The sequence below is a fragment of the Bufo bufo genome, chromosome 1 (genome assembly GCF_905171765.1).
Source record: "Bufo bufo chromosome 1, aBufBuf1.1, whole genome shotgun sequence".
NCBI lineage: Eukaryota > Metazoa > Chordata > Amphibia > Anura > Bufonidae > Bufo > Bufo bufo.
In genome coordinates, this window is record NC_053389.1 from 681,344,641 (window position 1) to 681,365,052 (window position 20,412).

A 20,412-nucleotide genomic window follows, 5' to 3' on the forward strand; every position below is an offset into this window, starting at 1 on the left:
AGGCAGCGCGCTGCCTTCCGGTGACGAGCCTGTGAGATCCAGCCCCCTGGATCTCACAGGCCGGAAGCTGTATGAGTAATACTCACTGCATTACTCATACAGCCAATGCATTCCAATACAGAAGTATTGGAATGCATTGTAAAGGATTAGACCTCCAAAAGTTGAAGTCCCAAAGTGGGACAAAAAATAAAGTTTTCCACCCCAAAAATTAAAAGTTTCAAGTAAAAATAAACAAAAACGTCATTTTCCCCAAATAAAGTAAAAAAAAGTAGACATATTGGGTATCGCCGCGTCCGTATCGACCGGCTCTATAAAAATATCACATGAATTAACCCCTCAGATGAACACCGTAAAAAATAAAAACTGTGCTAAATAAACCATTTTTTGTCACCTTACATCACAAAAAGTGTAATAGCAATCGATCAAAAAGACACATGCACCCCAAAATAGTGCCAATCAAACCGTCATCTCATCCCGCAAAAAATGAGACCCTACCTAAGATAATCGCCCAAAAACTGAAAAAACTATGGCTCTCAGACTATGGAAACACTAAAACATGTTTTTTTTTGTTTCAAAAATGAAATCATTGTGTAACACTTACATAAATAAAAAAAAGTATACATATTAGGTATCGCTGCGTCCGTGACAACCTGGTCTATAAAAATACTATATGATCTAACCTGTCAGATGTATGTTGTAAATAACAAAAAATAAAAACGGTGCGAAAACAGCTATTTCTTGTTACCTTGCCTCACAAAAAGTGTAACATAGAGCAACCAAAAATCATATGTGCCCTAAAATAGTACCAACAAAACTGCCACCCTATCCCGTAGTTTCTAAAATGGGGTCACTTTTTTGTTGTTTCTACTCTAGGGGTGCATTAGGGGGGCTTCAAATGGGACATTGGTGTCAAAAAACCAGTCCAGCAAATGCCGCTAAGTGCGGACAAGAATAGGACATGTTATATTTTTTTAGCGGGGCTGCGGAACGGAACCACGGATGCGGACAGCACACGGAGTGCTGTCCGCATCTTTTGCGGCTCGGATGCGGACCCAAACAACGGCCGTGTCCATGAGGCCTGAAGTTGATGTTGACTAGGACTGAACGAGTTGTCATATTCAAACAGGAAAATGTGACTCACCCAAAGGCATAAAGATATTTGGCACTTGTGAAAATCTATGGTTTAAGTAAGCAGAGGGGGAAGCTAGTGAAGACAACATGGGCTTATTGGCTGAGTCTGTACTTAACATGGGGGCATTCAGGTTATGATGAGATATTAATCACACGGTCATCTGAGTACATTGGTTATGAGGAAATATTTGCTGTGTTGGATTGCTGACTATGACTGGTCACATGCAGCACGTTGACTAATGGAAATGTGGGTTGGGAGGATAAATGTCATGTTTGGAGGCATAGGATGAGGACAGAGCTAAGCATGGCTTTAATTATTCCAAATCACCCAGATTCAGCAACTGTAACAACAGATACATAGGTTTAAACATAGAAAAAAATCATCTAGCTATATTATTTTGTATAGGTTTTTTCCCAAGAAAAATGTAAAATGAAAATGAGATGTTTGCCAAAGGCCTCTATCAAAGGCTTCATATCTGAAATCTCCCAACATTTCTTGAATGCAATTGTTCAGTGCCATTTACTGGAGAAGTGTTTTGGTAAAGCTTAATAATTCTGTCACAGATAGGTTTATAGCACCCACACTTTTCCGACACAAACAGAATTTGTAATTGAAAGAAAAAAGTCCATTCCCTACAGTACGTGTACGATAAGCTCCAGGCTGTACTGAGACATCAGTAAAATTGAAAAGTACAGTAAAAACATGTCTGTTATGCATTTTGGACCTCTGTATGGTGCTTACACTTATTAGGTGCACATAGAAAAACCATGTATATAGGGGGAGTGGCTTGAGCATGCAGCCGTGAAGACGCACAACTCGGAGCTCCCGGACCCTGGGCCCTTCAAACTCACCCTATCTACCACCCAGCCGACCTCTACCCGACAATTAGTGATGGTCAGGAGGTCGGGACGTTGGGGCTCTTCATTCTTAGCTCCGGATCCACATATTCAGCCAGACGATGTCGGCAACGCGCTCGGCAACAGGCTGCTGCACCCTACGCCTAAGGTCCCCTGCCTTAGAGCAGCCACAACCTCGGCTCCCGGCAACGGCCACACATTCATCCCAGCTCCTCTCCTCGATACAGCAGAGAGTCTCACCAAAGAGAGACACAAACAATGCAGCAGGCCTGGTGAGTGACACTCCTGCGCACCCCCTAATCCTTGCCTCTCTAGTGACCTTCATGGCACCGACCTCCATGTGACTACCATCCAGAAGTTCTGCTGGAGATGTGTCACCCCAGTCTGGGGAGAGGTCGTAGTTGGCCCAATAAGGCTCCCTCTCCCCTTCAGAAAAGTACTTAATTCCTGACACACTTAACAGGCACTTACAAGTGCCTGACAACCTGTCAGATGCTCTATCTACACCGGCCTTTTTCCAAACTACGGCCTACTCTAACAACTCTGATTCCTCCTCATCGGCCTCATCAATGGGCATTAGACGCTCTAAACGTCCGAATTTGAAGGACATATGGGCCCTCCTTAGTAAGTTGCCCACTAAACATGATATGGAAGCAATCATATCGAGGGTTGAATCTAAGCAAAACCAGGCCATTGCAGTTGTCTAGGCCGACCTGTGCAATATATCTACTCAATTATCCACACAAATACAGGTCACATCTGCACTAGAATCCCGCCTTACTACAATCGAAGCAGACATGGCAGCACAGAAAGCCCTGAACAGATACATACTACTGCAAGCAGACGACCAAGAAAATAGAGGTCATCGCAACAACATCAAACTGCGAGGGATGCCTGAAGACATACCGGCTTTGGACCTACGTAAAGTTGTAACCTGCATCTTTACCTCTATCCTCGCCAGACCCCCAGATGCTGCGAATGAACTGGACAGGGAGGCACACATGGAGACTGCCCCAACGGCCACACTGTGGCTGAACTATTTAACCCGAAGTCCCGAAGAAATCCGTAGTGAGGCCTCAAAGGCACTAGGTCCGGCACTACACAATAAGAGATTTGGACACTATTTGTCCCCCCTCTTATCTTAAAGATCTAGATTTGAATCAAAGTTCTGTCTTCCCTTAGAGGTCTCACCCTGCTACATGCTAGCTGGCCCAGGGAAGGGATAGCGACATTTTTTTTTGCTTGCCCTCTCCCCACATAGACACGCATCTGTTGGTCGGCTCAATTTTTGGGCTCTCTGAGACTTGCCTATTGGTGTTCGCTCCACAAGTTCTGATTAGAATTCTTCTACCCCTTCCAGGATAGCTGGTTCGGGTATTTGGCTTGTACAGCAATCACCTTGTGTTCTCATAATCAGTCTACCCCTGTGTGTTGTCGTTTCCATCCTCTAGTAGTCTCCCGACACTCCCCCCACCTCCCTTTTTTTTCCCTTCTCTTTGTTCTCTATATTCTCTCTTCCTTTATAGTGTGACAGAATGTCGACCATCAACTTTGCTTCCATTAATGCCAATGGACTCAACAAGCTTGAGAAACGGTCCTCCATTCTCCAACTCCTCTGGAATAAAAAGGTACAAATTGCATATATACAGGAAACACACTTCTGGAAGTGAGTGTTACCTCCCCTCAGAGCTCCCAGATACCCAGACTCATACCACATTTGCTACTCAGTCTCAAAGTCAAGGGGTGTAAGCATACTAATCTCCAGATCTACCCCCTGGGAACTGATAGATACCCAGACAGATGACAATGGTAGATACATATTTGTGAAGGGCCACATAGCTGGACAACTCTACACTCTAGCCAATGTATACCTTCCCAATACCAATCAATAAAAGGTCCTAGCTGGAATCCTATCAAAATCCTAGGGATTCCGGACCTTTGGAAATACCATACCGCCACCATGCTACAGTGGGTGATGGACTGGTGCAGACACGCTCCTTTTAAGCAATAGGTTACTATTGAACAACATTGTACCCGGACAAAATTTGTCAGAACAGTGCCCACTGGGTCCTTGGAGGACTAGACAAATAACTGACTTCCTCTCTTCGAGCCCCTCATTCCCGGGTTTCGACAGATCTCTGACACAATTTGAGAAGACCTGTATTGGTTCTGGGATGTACCGTCACTCCCTATCAGAATTCTATAAAGCATTGATAACGCCGTCACTGGACTTCCGCCCTTCCTACATCGACAAATGGAATGTGGATTTGGGGACAGACATCCCCCCCGACAAATGGCTAAAAATATTCCAGCTTACATATAAAGCTTCCATCGCTAGTAAAATCCAAGAGGCAAACTGCAAGATACTAACCAGATGGTACTATGTCCCGACTCGTCTACAAAAAATGTTCCCCTCAGTATCCCCACTATGTTGGAGATGTGAGTCGGCACCAGGCACATTGATTCACACCTTCTGGCAATGTACTAAAATCAGACAATTTTGGGAGTCGGTACATAAAACCATAACCCATATTTTGTCCTTCCCCATACCAAACACCCCGAGCTTCTTCAGATCTGCCTAACCGTCTTTTACACAAATCAATTTTATGTCACCTGGTCAGTGCAGCTAGAGCCTGTATTCCAGCCAGATGGAAATCACCTTTCCCACCTACCATAGACCTCTGGGTCAACAAGGTAGAGGAAATTTGGAGAATGGAGGAAATGACGACTCTCCTGAAAAACTCTCATGAGGTATTCATTTCGGCATGGGCTCCATGGTTCACGTTCCAGAGCACTCCGGAGTACAGCGCTCTGTTAGTCTAAAAATGACTTGTTGCTCCATTTTGTACATTCCCCCCTCCCCCCCCCCTTTTTTTTTATATATACCTTACGACCCCCCCGTGTTCCTGTTCATGACTCTCCTAATGTCCATATGACAAATACATGCTTATGCTCAGTTCAAAAGTTTAATTGTGTCTGAACTAGTGAGTTTGGGTTTGTTGAATGTTACCCGGTTATCTTTAGAATTCTCTTAATTAGACATCTTTTGAAAATGTCTTACAGACTATGTATAACTTTACTCTTCCTGATCTGTTATAGAAGAATCTCTACGCAGGTCTCAGTTCACTGTGTTTTATTACGATGCTGTGACTTTTCTACCTTTCCTCAATGCAATCGCTTAAATATAGAATAAAAAAATAAAAAAAACATGTATATATACACTGATAAGTAAAAAGGTAACAATGTTTAGAACTTTTCACTTTCACTCTTCATATCTCACCATCCACCACAGCTTCGAACAAGACTACCATCATTTTATAGACAATCATCTTGGCCATCTCATACATAAATTGGACTTACAACTATTTAGCATATGATTAGTTATGCAGATTATTGTCTTGTAACTGCATTCATTGTTACTCTTTTGCTCCTAAAATCCAAAATTTTTATTTTTATTATTTTGTTAGTATTTTGTAAATCCACCTTTGGCTTTCAACACTGCCTGAACCCTTCTGGAAAAGCATGATTCAAGTATGTCTCAACCAAAATCTGTTCCCAGGTCTCTTCTACACGTTCCCAATGTTGGTGCATACTGGTCGACTCACTTGGGTACAAATACAGCTTTTTCTTTAACGCTACCCACAAGTGTTCGATTGAGTTTATTTAAGTCTGGGGACTGTGGGGGCCAATCCAGCACCTCTAATTCATTGTCATTGAACCATTTATTTGCCAATCTCAACGTATGCTTCGGGTCGTTGCCCTGCTGGAACGCTATGTCATCCTTTTCATACCTATAGTACTCGAGTGTACGAAGTAACTCGTTTTGTAGGATACTCGCATATAGCTCAGCATTGAGACCACCACTGATGCCGGTCAAGTATCCAACGCCTCTGGCTATGAAACAACCCCACATCATCACGCTTCCCCCACCAAACTTGACATTTCCTTCAATTTCTAGATCCACTAGTCCTCTTTTCCCTCGTTTCTTCCAGACCCATTTGCACCCATCAGAACCCAGTCTATTGACTTTAATCTTATCGCTCCAAATCACCCGTTTCCAATCTTCTACTGGCTACTGTTCGTACTTTTTTGCAAACTTGATCCAACGCTTCATGTCATGATATTGAAGTCGGGGCTTCTTCACCTTTTTTCAGGCCACCATTTCAGACTTGTGTAATGCGCATCGCACGGTGCTTGCTTGGACATCTGTGATCTCACTATTCTGAAGCATACAAGCCACCTCCACCTACATGTTTGTCGTGCTGGAACTGATAGAGCTTGTGATAAGCTGACTTGAGCTTGTGATAGGCTGACTTTCTGACTTGATATTTTGCCTAGATGTCCACCTATTGGCTTTGGAATGGATGGACAGACTTCATTTCGTATTCTTCCAACTGTCATGGCACTCACATGATGCAGTTTGGCAATTTTCTTGGCTGATATACCGCTATCGATGAGTTGGATGATGCTTTTTCTCTTTTCTTGGGAAATCTTCATGGCTGCTCCTCAAATCAAACCACTGACCTTTCGCATGGGAATCAACCTAATAACTCACTGTGATATTATAGAATGTGAGAACAGGTTGTAACTTATACTATAGAAGAAGAAAAAGATTGTTCCACCACCAGGAGCAAAACAGTAACAAATGCAGTTCCATGACAAGAATCTGCATAACTAATCATATGCTAAATAGTTGCAAGTCCAGTTTATGTATGAGATAGCCAAGAAGATCGTCTATAAAATAATGGTAGTCTCAGGTTGGAAGCTGTAGTGGATGGTGAGATATGGAGCCTGAAAGTCAAAAGTTCAAAACATTGTATAAACAGTGTATAAAAAAGTATTAGCCAATAGAACTAAGAATGTAGAACATGATAAAGCCCACAAAATAGCATGAGACTGCATAATGCCACATCACATTCTACCATGTTGGGGTATATAACACATATGTCCATAAGATTCGTGTCTAGTTTTGCCGTGTGGTATATCCAAAAGGTGTTTCATGATCCTTGGTTTAATTTTATTAGTTGTGCATTCGATTTACTGTAATCTGCAGGATGTGCATGTAATTACATATATTGCATGAGTAGTATTGCCATTAGGATACTATTGTATATGAAACTGTTAGGATACATTCCCAATTTTTTTAACGGCCGTCACACAGCCTTTTTCAGAACCAATTGAAGTCAATGGGGCTATTCACATGGCTGTTTTTTTTTTTATGACGCGTAACTAGCGGCCAACAAAGAATAGGACATGTCCTACTTTAGGCTGTTTTCAGCCAGATGGACTGCACTTAAATCAATGAGGCCATTAGGGCTTCTGTCACTCCACTAAAGTCTTTTTTTTTTTTTTGGCTACTTATAATCCCTATACTGCGATATATCAATATATAATGTTATTAATCATTTTGGTTCAGTAGTTAATTAAAAAAACTGACTTTTATCATATGCAAATTACCTATCTACCAGCAAGTAGGGCGGCTACTTGCTGGTAGCAGCCGCATCCTCCTTTCATAATGACACCCCCTCCGCTCGTTCTCTGGCTGGCCCTGTCTGCATTCAAAATCTGGCGCCTGCGCCGTACCTGTCTTCAGTCGGCGCAGGCGCACTGAGGGGAGGACGCTCGCTCAGCCGCTCCATCCTCAATGCGCCTGCGCCGGGTGTAGATATGACGTCATCGGCGCAGGCGCATTGAGGAAAGAGCGGCCGAGCGAGCATCCTCCTCTCAGTGCGCCTGCGCCGACTGAAGACCGGTACGGCGAAGACGCGAGATTTAAAACGCAGACAGGGCCAATCAGAGGATGAGCGCATTCGCTGGCCCTGTCAATCAACATGAGGAGGGGGCGTCATCATGAAAGGAGGATGCGGCTGCTACCAGCAAGTAGCCCCTACTTGCTGGTAGACAGGTAATTTGCATATGATAAAAGTCAGTTTTTTGAATTAACTACTGAACCAAAATGATTTATAACATTATGTATTGATATATCGCAGTATAGGGATTATAAGTAGCCCCAAAAAAAAAAAAGACTTTAGTGGAGTGACAGAAGCCCTTTAACCGCCTCCGGACCGCCTAACGCAGGATTGCGTTCCGGAGGCGGTCGATTCATTCCTCACGGAATACCTTGGGGTGTCTTCTTTCCAAAATGGGGTCACTTGTGGGGTATTTATACTGCCCTGGCATTTTAGGGGCCCTAAAGCGTGAGAAGAAGTCTGGAATCCAAATGCCTAAAAATGCCTTCCTAAAAGGTACTCATTGGAATTTGGGCCCCTTTGCTCACCTAGGCTTTGTATAAGAAACTTTGTATAAGAAAATGGGAAAAGTTGACTTTTACAGAGATATTTCTCTCACCCAGCATGGGTATATGTAAAAATACACCCCAAAACACATTGCCCTACTTCTCCTGAGTACAGCGATACCACATGTGTGACACTTTTTTGCAGCCTAGGTGCGCAAAGGGGCCCAAATTCCAAATCAAATACCTTAGGGTGTCTACTTTCCGAAATGGGGTCATTTGTGGGGTGTTTCTACTGTCTGGGCATTGTAGAACCTCAGGAAACATGACAGGTGCTCAGAAAGTCAGAGCTGCTTCAAAATGCGGAAATTCACATTTTTGTACCATAGTTTGTAAATGCTATAACTTTTGCGCAAACCAATAAATATACACTTTTTGCATTTTTTTTATTAAAGACATGTAGAACAATAAATTTAGAGAAAAATTTATATAGAAATGCAGTTTTTAAAAAAAAAAAATTACAACAGAAAGTGAAAAATTTCTTTTTTTGCAAAAAATTCGGTCAATTTCGATTAATAACAAAAAAAGTAAAAATGTCAGCAGAAAAGAAATACCACCAAATGAAAGCTCTATTAGTGAGAAGAAAAGGAGGTACAATTCATTTGGGTGGTAAGTTGTATGACGGCGCAATAAACCGTGAAAGTAGTGTAGTGCAGAATTGTAAAAAGTGGTCTGGTCATTAAGGGGGTTTAAGCTAGGGGAGCTGAGGTGGTTAAATGCCTTTAGATAGTGTGCACCTGTCTAAAAACGGGTACACTAGTGAAAAATGGTCTTTTAGGGTTTAAAATAAAAAAAAATGCTCACCTCATCCATGTGCAGGGACAGGTGCGTTTCACTTGAAGCAGAAGGACCTGCTCCCGCAGCGTGATGACGTAACCATGCTGGGAGCCCAGGTCCTTCTCTCATCAAGTGAGGAGCAACTATCTCTGTGCATGCAGCTGGATGAGGCAAGCAATTATTTTTTTTTGTTAACATAAGCAGAACTGGGCATCACTAATGGGGGAATTAATAATCCTGGGTGTATTATTTATGCTGTGGGAGCACTATGGGACCCATTATTCACACTAGGGGGCAGTATGGGGCAATTATTTACACTGAGGGGGAACTATTGGGGCCATGTGATGTCCAGGTGGGAGTATAGGGGGCATTAAGTATACTGTGAGGGCACTGCAGGGGTTGGGATGTTTAAAAATGAAAACCAGTTAAAATCATCAATGGCCGTTTTTAACTTAACACTATATGCTATGGAAAATGCTATAGATGTATTTCTTTTATTAGACCTTCTTATGTCTTGTTAGGTTGTAAAAGAGAAGTGATATTTGTTATTGCTAACAATCTTTACTGCTTTGTCCAGAGTCTTTTTAGGATGTTTACAACTTTATTAGAAACTGTTGGGCCAGTATATCCCATTGATAAATCGTAATTATCCTAAATGGACTCTGGGCAAAGCAGTAAAGATTGCTACCAATAAAAATAGAACTATTTTAAAATCTAAAAAAGACATAAGAAGTTCTAATGCAATGAATACATCTATTGTTCCACATCATATAGGGGCACATTTATTAAGACTGGCGTTTTAGACGCGGCCCTAATAAACCCCTTAACTGGTACTGGTTCTGCCAGAGTTATGTAGAGACGCAGTCCTCTTCATAACTTTGGCGGATGCTCCGCCAGTTCTAAATGTAAGACAGCTTCTGAGCAGTCTTACATTTAAACCTTTTTCTACTCCTAAAATAGGCATAGAAAATGGTAAGTGAGACGGGGCTGCCGGTCCGTCCCCTTCCTTGCCCACACCACGCCCACTTTTTTAGACCTGGCGTGAGTGGGTTAAAGTCGCAGATTGCAGCACAACTTACTGTAGTGCCGCAATGTGCACCTGAAATACAGCTAATTTAGGCGTATTTCAGATTTAGAAAATGACTCCCATTGTGTTTAATCTGTTCCATTTTCAATAAAAAATTATTTTTGATGCAGAATATGCTAACATCATTAAAAAAATGGATGCACAAATTTATCACCTAGTCTCTCTGTAGAGAAAGTACCGTGAAATGTAACTAGGAGTTTTAGAATATCCAACAGTATCTTAATTGCAATACTACCCAATCAGTATATGAAATTACATGCACTTTTTGCAGATTACAATAAAATGAAAACTAGTGTTCATGAAAGATCTATCTGATAAAGTACGTGTCAAAGCTAGAAACAGATCTGCCACTTTGGATTTGGCTACAGTTTGCTGTTAATACTACCTCCTTTAAGGTTCAGGGGATTGAATGCATCTGTGCCCCCCACAGACGTAAATTACTTAAAGGGGTTGTGTCACGTCAGCAAATGGCATTTATCATGTAGAGAAAAGTTAATACAAGGCACTTACTACAATATATTGTGATTGTACATATTATTTCCTTTGCTGGCTTGATTCATTTTTCCATCGCATTATACTGTATACTGCTTGTTTCCAGGGGTTATGATGACTACTGCTGCATCGCAAATAAGAGGTGACCACCAGAGAGACCGGCACCTTTCCTGTAGTGTGCAAGCCTGGCCACCACAGCTAAATTGCAGGGTGGTCATAACTCCTAGATACAAGCAGTGTAAAATGCAATGGAAAAATGAACCTTGTCTACATGATAAATAACATTTGCTGAAGTGAGACAACCCCTTTAATCAGGAAACACTGGATGTTCCAGTTGAATACATATGGACCATATGGCATGAATCAAAAATACAATCTAATGTTTCACTCTTGATATAGCTGTATTCCAGATTGATATGTGTATTTTCTACCCATGTCTTTTTTTGTAACAGACATATGTGTTACATACCCCAACATGGCTGACGGTCATGTGACATTATACACCGTCTCATGCTATTTTGCAGGGTTATATCGCGTTCTATATTCTCAATTCCATTGGCTAATACTATGTTTTTATATGTGTATTGTGAGGGGTAGCTCTCCTTCACTGGGGTCATGCTCACAGATATCTTCACAGACAACGGATTTTCATGTTCAAACTGCTTTATTGTGGCAAAAGCACAAACACGTGTCTCTCTGACTCACCTACAGTATACATCACAGTTCACATACTGTTTCAGGTGCGGTTTTCTCAGCCCAATAGTCCACCAATCCCCAGGCTGCAGCACAGTCAGAATATCTCCCGGCCTCGTGGTCTCTCAGCCTTGCCCAGCTGAGACCACACTCACAGAGCTTCACCGGGCCTCTGTTTGCACACTTTCCCCTTACTGACACCCTGGGAAGTGCTTTATGCCAGCCGGAGTACCTCCAGCTGGTCTCACCGGTGGTGGAATAGGGGTGTGTGCCGCACTATCCACCCCTTCCTTGCCTCTAACCTGTGTGAGATCTGTCACTGTCTCACAGTACCTACTAGCACCTTACAGCGGTTTTTGGAATGCCATATGGTTTTTGGAAGGCAGATTTTGCTCGACTGGTTTCTGGACACCATGTCCCATTTGACACCCCCTGGTGCACCCTACAGTAGAAACTACCAAAAAGTGACTCCATTTTAGAAACTACGGGATAAAGTGACAGTTTTATTGATACTATACTATGTTGGGTTACATATGATTTTTGATCGCTCTGTATCACACTTTTTGTGAGGCAAGGTACCCAAATATGTCTGAAAATATTTAAATAGATTCAGTTTTCTTATAGCTTTGAACATGTCAACTTCAAAATTTTCCTCTTGCAGCGAGAGGCTGCACGGATAATCAGAACACAAGCCATGGGAGCTTTAGGGTTAAATGACCAAAATGATTTGGCTGTCTTCATTTGATTTGGTTTTAAGTATATATGTTTTTGTATTTCACATAAATGTATACCAGTGACGTACATGGGGTGGAGGTATTTATAGCCCCCTCCCCTCTACATCACAGGAGGCTTGACAAAGCGCAAGACAGCGCGGAACAGCTGTAGCTGATTCATGCACCTGTGTATTGTCCGCGTCCACCAATGGAATAAACTGCAATTTGAGATTAGTGGTGAGTGCCGCGTTACTTTCTTTTCACTCAGTACAAATTATTACAAGGACTATATCACCGACAGAGCACAACCGTGAAGTTTTTTGAATGCCAGTGCATATGGTTATTTTAGTGATCGCATAGACACATGTGGCAGTGCCGGCCGCGACATCTCTTGTTTTTCATGCTATAAATGCCATATTTATAAAGCCCTTGTGCCACTGTTTCCAACACATACAAATATGTCTGAAAAAGTTTGTGAGGCTTCAGTTTTTCAACCCACCCCCACCCCTTTCTATCAGGTGGCACATGGTGCTGTTTTCCCATGAACAGGATGTGCATTGTATTGATGCATCGGGCACGCACTGCCCTGGGGGAAATACCCGGAACAACGCTTGTACAGTGTGCCAGCAATAATAAATCTTCCTTTTTGTTTTTATAGCTTTACAGATGAGGAGACGGTTTAATTTAAATGTTATCTGCGCCTCGCCCAGGACACGATCTGTATCTTTTTTTTCCTGTGGAATTTCACTAAGGAATACAATTGTTAGATTCATTTACCTTCACTGATTTGGAATATCTCCAATGTGAATAAAACCAGAGCCCTTAAAGGGACACTTCCATCAGAAAGGGGTATTTTCTAATCTAAATATTTATGGAAAATGTTTTTTTTTTTAATTTTTGGTTGTTTTTTTTTTCTCATCAGTGAGGGGAATAGAGAAATAGGAGAGAAAAGGGGCGCACAATAGGGTAGTATGTATATACAGATACAATGATAATATCATAGGAATTGTGAAGGCTCACCTTTTTTGGTTGTGCAAAATTTAGGCACAACTCTATTGAAGGCTTTAGAGTGATGAGACTTATCTTCCGGAACTGCAGCCGCAGATTGTGAGTTCTTTTTGATGGGATGTCCAGTCCCACAAAAGGAAAAATGGCAATAAGAGAGAAATTCTGCTTCGGCGCAAGTCCACAAATGGAAACGGTCTCACAAGTATGATAGTTCTTCTTTAATGGAAACAACGCGTTTCGGGGAGTGAAACTTCCCCTTCATCAGGTTTCATGGTATTACAATAAACAGACAAATATTTATAGGTGCAGAATAACAAAAAACAACAAAAACCCGCCAAAAATGAGCACCTGGAGCCCTCCCCCTTCAGACATCAGGTAACCTCAATCTAATCAAATCTCAGTTTCGTTTATGCAAATCTTACTATGGTGTAATCCCATGTAATTCTGTGTAAGTTCAATAAAAAACGAGTATCCTAAACATTTATTTCATGTAAAGACATTTCTGTGTATTTAACACATATACATCATGTGACTGCAGGAGGTCACATGATCGGACTGCAGGCCGGAGACATGAGCATCCTCTGGTGATCGGCTCTCTCTCATATGGAAATGCAGGGGGAGAAGGAGAGAGGCCGATCACCATGGGCTCCTGTCTCTGTATGTGTGAATACTTTGCTGTCTGCAGGAGGCCGCCGGCCAGGGGGCGTGTCGGTCTATGACACGCTGGCCCCAGGTGCTCGTTTTTGGCGTTTTTTTTGTTGTTTTTTGTTATTCTGCACCTATAAATATTTGTCTGTTTATTGTAATACTATGAAACCTGATGAAGGGGAAGTTTCACTCCCCGAAACGCGTTGTTTCCATTAAAGAAGAACTATCATACTTGTGAGACCGTTTCCATTTGCGGACTTGCACCGAAGCAGAATTTCTCTCTTATTGCCATGCTGTTAAAAATGGCATACAAGATCTTGTTCTTCTGTACCAGTAACCAGATATCCAGAAACAGACAAGAGAGTTATTTCAGTTTATGACACTGCTATACAGGTAGGGTAATCTCATTATAATAATAATAGGTAGAGGGTTGGGATGACAGCATGACAGCTCTATTGTTCTCCTGCTAGGTTTAGATAAACCATAGCACAATTTTTTGGCCAGTCAAAGAGGGACACTTATAGTTCATTGTGTATCAGACCCAGTTCCTGGCTGAGGTGTGTCATGGCTGCAGCCAATGTTTGCCTGAGCAGCATTCACAGCCATTTCCTGCCATGTCGAGACAGTAGCAAGAAGTGGGGGTGCATAAGGGACCCGTTACTGTACAGCTTCTGTGCGGGAATATCCCTTTAAATATTGGCACAAAAATCATCAAATATAGACATTTTAAGGTTCAAAGTTGCCCAAATAATGAAAAATAAATATTATATAAGTTTAGGTATAATGTACAGGTAGGAACCAGACAGATTGATTCAGAGCAGCTTATTAATGTACAATTATTAGCCAGGTCAAAAAAAAAGGGAAATTTAAATAGCAAACAGGGGCAGAGGAACTTGAGTCAAAAGAGGGACTGTCCCGCCAAAAGAGGGACACTTGGGAGGCAGGCAAAGACTGCCATCCTGCTTGAACCACAAATTTAATATTGTACCAAAATTGCTCTCTTCATCAATGTACAAGCTAAGCACAACCACTAGAGATAAGCGACGTTTTTAAAAATTCTGTTCTCCTACTCCGCCAAAGTTCTCCAAGAAATTCGATTGACAAATTGCTATAAATCGGTTATACCCAGACCACTCTGCCTAAGGGTACGGCCACATGGAACAGCTGTGCTGCGGTGAATGTTGTGGTGAAGAATAGTGATGGACGAACATCTGCCGGGACGGTTCGCGAAAGCGATCAAATGTTCGCGAACCGCAAGTTTGCGGCGAGTCCCATTCATTTTAATGGCAGGCGAACCTGAAAAACCTTCAGCTCATATTTGCAGCCAAGAAATAATTACTAGAAGTGCACAAATAGTCCCACAACATGGACAGTGACATACCAGATGTATTATTCGAATTTGCGATCTCCATTTATTATTTTTTTCAATGCGAAATATCGGCATTTTCACTATACAGTACCCAAATGCACTATAAATAAAGTATATTGGTATATAACACCCCGCTTCAATCTGTTTTTTTGGGGGGCGACTGGTATATCACACCAGTAGAAATTATTTGTTCCAATAAAGCTTGTCCCTCTATATACCTTCAGTATCGCAGCAGAACTGCACTCAACTGTCGCACAATTCAAATGCACTATAATATACTTTCTAACATAGAAAGTATATTATAACATTGTACAAGGAAGGCAATCCATTAGAATATACATAAAGATAAAACGTAACCTTTAATAATTTTACTATGAGGGTCCATTCACACGTCCGTAAGTGTTTTGCGGATCCGCAAAACACAGACACCGGCAATGTGCATTCCGCAATTTGTGGACCGCACATCGCCGGCACTATAATAGAAAATACCTAATCTTGTCTGCAATTGCGGACAAGAATAGGACATGTTCTATTTTTTTGCGGAAACGAAAGCACAGATGCGGAAGTGCGGATCCACAAATGTGGATGCGGACAGCACATTCCGGCCCCATTGAACATGAATTGGTCTTCACCGTTCCGCAAAATTGCGGACCCATTTTGCGGACGTGTGAATGGAAAAGATATCCATCAAAATGAAAATAAATTAAATTATTAAAGTTAAAGGGGTTCTGCACTTTGTTTTAACTGATGATCTATCCTCTGGATAGATCATCAGCATCTGATCAGCGGGGGTCCGACACCTAGGACCCCCGCCGATCAGCTGTTTGAGAAGGCAGCGGCGCTCCAGCAGCGGCGCGGCCTTCTCACTTTTTACCGCTGGCTCAGTGACGTCACGACTAGTATCAACTAGCGTGGGCGGGGCTAAGCTCCATTCAAGTGAACAGAGCTTAGCCCCGCCCACGCTAGTTGATACTAGTCGTGACGTCACTGGCCAGCGGTAAACAGCGAGAAGGCTGTGGTGCTGATGAAGTGCCGCTGCCTTCTCAAACAGCTGATTGGCGGGGGTCCCAGGTGTCAGACTCCCGCCGATCAGATGCTGATGATCTATCCAGAGGATAGATCATCAGTTAAAACAAAGTGCAGAACCCCTTTAAGCAAAAAGCATAGATGTGGTAGGCAATAACAAGTGCTCGGCGGCACTAAATCAGGTGCTCGGCAGCACCAAATCAGAAACCATATGTCCTACCACAATCCGGGGGGTTCCAGTGCACATCCATGAATCCCGGAGGGAAAGCAAAAAACCATCTATCCCTGGGCTAGATGATGATGTGGTATTGAAGGACAGGGTGGTGCTATTCTGGCCCTGATAGCCTAACCACAGACCAACCGCCCTGATAAGAGCGACCCCGTCCGGAACCTTACCCTATATAAAGATGGCCCTAGTAAGCCCCTAGCCCCCTGACTTCCAGGTGATCACTATATAGATTTATGTGTTTTTGACTCATTAGAAAAGTATAAGTATATCGCACCCCTCTGTGTATCACACATATAGATAGCACACCTATACTAGTCCTTAAAATGACTTTTGTGGCCCTATTAGCTAGCGCTTGGTGTCCCTAACCGCCTGTCCCTGCTCCACACAGCAACCTCTCCCTACACTGGCAAAACACTGAATGTAAAATGGCGGCCAGATCAGGTTTATTTATAAGGTAGGGGGTATGTTCATGTGCTGAAATGTCTCAATTGGCTGTCCTATATCACCTGATAGATTTGTCGTGGGTCAAAGTTCTTCATAATGTAAAAGAATATGGCGGGCGCGAATTTCTCCATATGTTCGCATGTTCGGCGAATCGCGAACAAGCAAAGTTCGCCGCGAAACGACCGCCAGGCGAACCGCGAGGCCATCTCTAGTGAAGAACTACACAGCCAATTAGCCCGCAGGCCCCTTTCATTTAATAATGAAGACCGCACTGCACTGTATAGTCGGTCTTCATTGTTCATGGCTGCGCGGCACCTTTAATGCACCTTTAAACAGGGGCTGTTGCTGGTATGGGATTTGGTTGGTTAGGTGGGGGAACAATATGCAGTTTATTGCTGTTTTTGCCTTCAATCTCCTGCAGGTTAACAGTAAACACAGAATATTAATCGGCTCTTGTATACCCACTTCTCCAACCCTAGCGCTCTCCTGCCCTACAGCTGGGAGCCCTTCTTCTACCATCTCCTTTTCCACATCATCTAATATTGATGAGAATATGTTTTCAGGAACATCCAGCTCCTCCTTTCTCTGGATCTTAATGGCTTTTCCAGCAAAAGATGAGGATGTTCACCATTAAGACCTGGCCACCCCTAAAGGTGTGCAGACTGGAAGGCTTCCATCTTATTGGTATTGAATTACATTTACTGCTGATGTAGGAATAAGTAAATAAAACTGTCGTGGAAAAAGTCTCCCTGCACTCTCCCTCTCCATATTCTTCTATTAATCGGTTTCAGCAACACTGTTCCTAGCTCATGAGCACTTGCCACGTCTCTCCCTATGCTCAGCTCACAGGACAATGGTGGAGACCACGCGGGATGAGGGTTTAATAGGGATGTGACGTCACAGGGGATGGCTATCTGCATATTGGCTGGCTGGACAGCAATATGGGTGATCTTGCTTTCCCGGGCTTGTCTCCTTTACTTTCACTTTCTAACACATGCAGCCGCCATTTTAGGAAAACTGATTTGTTACCATGAAGAGCAAAGAAATTCGGATTAGTTTAGAATCTAAGTTTTCCTGCAGACCGAATTCCCTTCAGGTTCTTCGCTTCGCTCCACACTAACAGCCACCATAAAATATACATGACAAAAAGAGATATTACAGACAGTTAGTAGATGAAGAGCATGACAGGCATTAGTCAATATGCTCAAAATAATACATAAGTAGACAAAGAACAGTTTAAAGCATAATTTGAGAGTTTCCAAAATCGGGATATAATGCAAAAAGTCTCTTGCAGACTTGAAATCCGTGTTGTGGAAAAAAAATGGACGTTAATTCTTACCCAAGCTTCTGCGCACACAGTATACCATGGGTTGTTGCCCCATTCAGCGGGGCTAAATCCTCCACATATAGCTGAATATCCACAGCAGAAATCCGAGGATCAGCTTCAGATTTCTGCCTCAAATTCAGCAGTGGACTTTTTCTGATGGAACGTACCATAAGCCTGTTTTGGAAACCGATGTAAACTTGGTGCATCAAACTCCGTAAGATATTGCTTTGTTTGGCATTTTACGAGAAGTAGTTCATCCATGATCAGCAGGGCACAAACTGCTCTAAATTAGCTGCAGGACTGACAATGAGTTCAGTGGCTAAAAAGTCCAGCACAATTGCATGGTAAACCAAAATTTCCCATAGAGGATATACTGTAGAAACATTTTCATGGCCACAGCAATGCAGCATGAACGCAATTAAACTTCCATGTATTACCATGCTTTTTCTGGCACAGTAGAGATGAAGGTTTATGTTTCACTCTTTAAAAATCCAGGCGACCAATATTCTTGGGCAGAGATAATGAATGAGCATTCATATGAATGCTCGGTCCTGATCATTGCCCACTCATGTGAGCTGCATTTAAATGCAATGATCATCAAATCTGTATGGGAATGACCAATCATTACTATGATTGTTTGTCACCATTGAGTTTCATTGTTTGTCAGCAGGACATCTCAGTTTATATGGACCAATGAGCTACTGACAAACAATTATTTTTTGTGCCACATAAACAAGCGACTCACAGACAAATTAGCATTTTGCATGTTCATTGGGTGTTCATAGGCATGTACAAATATTTGTTCAGAATAACCAATAATCGTGCCATATAATATGGGAAATATTTAGGTTTGAAGGTAAACTGGACTAAATCTATGATATATCCAGTGGATGAGGTGGCTCGCCATTTCATCTCGGCCCAGTCGAAACTATTAATAGTGGATAAATTCAAGTATCTAGAAATAGTTATACATAAAGAAATCCACCAATTCAACCTTCTCAATGTGACACCCACCATGGAATATATCACCCAGAAGCTGAAGGTGTGGGTGATGCTCCCCCTATCACTTAATAGGACGTATAAACGTTTTTAAAATGATAATACTGCCCAAACTACTGTATCTATATAGGGAAACCCCGATACTGTTACAAAAATTCCACTTTATGGCTATTGATAAACTACTCACTTCATTTCTGTGGCCCAACACCTGACCCAGGATAGCTCGGGACATACTGAAAGCGCCATACGCTCGTGGTGGTTTAGCCTTGCCTGATATGTATAGGTACTACCAAGCTGTCCAACTGACGTATGCTAGCTGGTGGATTCAGGCTGACGCCAAGGACCCTGCAACTGTGTTGGAGGCAGGCTTGGACTGGCCCACAGGGGTACAGGTGATTTCCCTGGTGGGCCCCTGAGCAAGATGGGCTCCTAGTCTCCCACCCCCTACACAAGTGACACATAGCACAGTAGACTTAATGCACTACATACATATACCGTATTTTCCGGCGTATAAGTCGACTTTTTAACATATGAAAATCTTCTCAAAAGTCGGGTGTCATCGTATAAGCCAGTATATGACGTGCTGAAACTTACGGTACTTACTTCCGAGCCGGACTGGAGATTATGACAACACTATTCGCTGTTGCGAGATCGTGAAAACTCAGATCCGATGGTATATTCTAACCCAGAGGTGTCCCCATCACCATGGGAACGCCTCAGGGTTAGAATATACCATCGGATCTGAGTTTTCACAATCTCACAACAGTGAATAGTCTTAAGACTATGCAACCAATAGAGGGTGCTGTTCATGAGCTATAAACAGTACCCTCTATTGGTTGCATAGTCTTGATTATCTATTAGCTGATTGTGGGAAACAGTGAATTCTCCATTCTGCGCTTCCACGTGTCCCTGCTGTGAAGAGACTCTGGCCGGACCCGCTCTGACCGAACCTACTGAAGCATGAGCTGGGCAAGCGGGTGAGTGGTGCGGGTGGTTTGCGCTCGTGTGGTCTTCACGCTGCCCTGGAGTGGAGGGTGCCAAGGCCGCTACAGTGAGCGGTGAGGATGGGTCTCGGGCGGCTGAGGCAGGCGGCGCTGTGTCCGCGCCATTATCAAAGTAAAAGTCCAGCCTGCCCTGCTTGGCTTGGATCTTCTTCCCCTGTGGCATCGTGGGTATGTTTACTAAGGGAGCCGGGCACAATTGGCAGGGGTTTTATAGATTGGGAGAGGGGAACTGGCTTACTTGAAGTCGGATTGTGCCGGAGCTATGCGTTCATGCGGCCATCACGAACAGCTGCCTAGCCACCCCCTGGTTGCATA